Source organism: Tuber melanosporum, assembly GCF_000151645.1.
Source record: "Tuber melanosporum whole genome shotgun sequence assembly, scaffold_167, strain Mel28".
NCBI classification, from domain to species: domain Eukaryota; kingdom Fungi; phylum Ascomycota; class Pezizomycetes; order Pezizales; family Tuberaceae; genus Tuber; species Tuber melanosporum.
In genome coordinates this window covers 85044-85986 of record NW_003298827.1, presented here as the reverse complement: position 1 = coordinate 85986, position 943 = coordinate 85044, and positions in this window count along the sequence as shown.

Sequence of the window (943 nt, the reverse complement as noted above, 5' to 3'; positions counted from 1 at the left end):
GTTAAATGTTGGTGGTCATATAGGATCCGCACATCATATGTCATACCCAGTGTACGGCCCCGGTTGAGATTTGTTGCGGCAAAACATTTATTATTCTCTGGAGTGGCGTCTGGTTGAGACCGGTGCGCTATACGAGTACTACCGGAGGCTGGTGGCCCGAACATTCTGGTAACGCTGGTAAACCAAGGATATATCAACGGGGTGGGGGCGGTTTTGTCGGAAAATCTGGGAGCGTGGATCGGTCTGCAGCGCAGTGTCTTGGTTACTGCAGTACGGTCACTCGAGAAACTTGCTTCTAAAATGTCTAACTTGGGGCCTGCTTGGCTCGCGGTGATTTGAAATAGCCGTAATTTGGAATCGTGATTTACAAATTGCGTTTCTGTTAAACGCTATTGAAAAATTTTTCAAGTTTTCCAAATCATGATTTGGAAATATTACCAAGCCAAACACTCTGCTATCTCAAATCATGACTATCTCAAACCACAGAGAGCCAAACACGCCCTGGGGTCTTTTTCGTTGTCAATGTCAATTTTTTGACTGTTTCTTTGGATGCGCGGTCGTCATATGTCCGGGTTCTTGGTCCCTCATCAGGAGTATGATATTCTTGTAGGGGTATAACAGTGGATTCCAACGAGTGATCGTCCGTGAAAAATAATTTGCTGTGGTGCACTTTGCTGAATGCACGGTGGAGTACTGCACTAAAGTGGCTTGGTTAAGCCGTTGCCGACTCTTTCCCTCTATACACAAGGGCGACTTTCCAAATTGCGTTGTCTGGGACTTGTTTTACCCCCCTTTCCTTTTCCTCTTTTTTTTTTTCTTTTTTCTTTCCTTTTCTTTCGTGCGCATGAGTATGGGTGTACTCGCAATTTTCTGACGTTTGTAAAAAACAACCGGGTCCGCATATGCCCACATATGCAGCCAAGAAATGATGCATGAGTCCTGC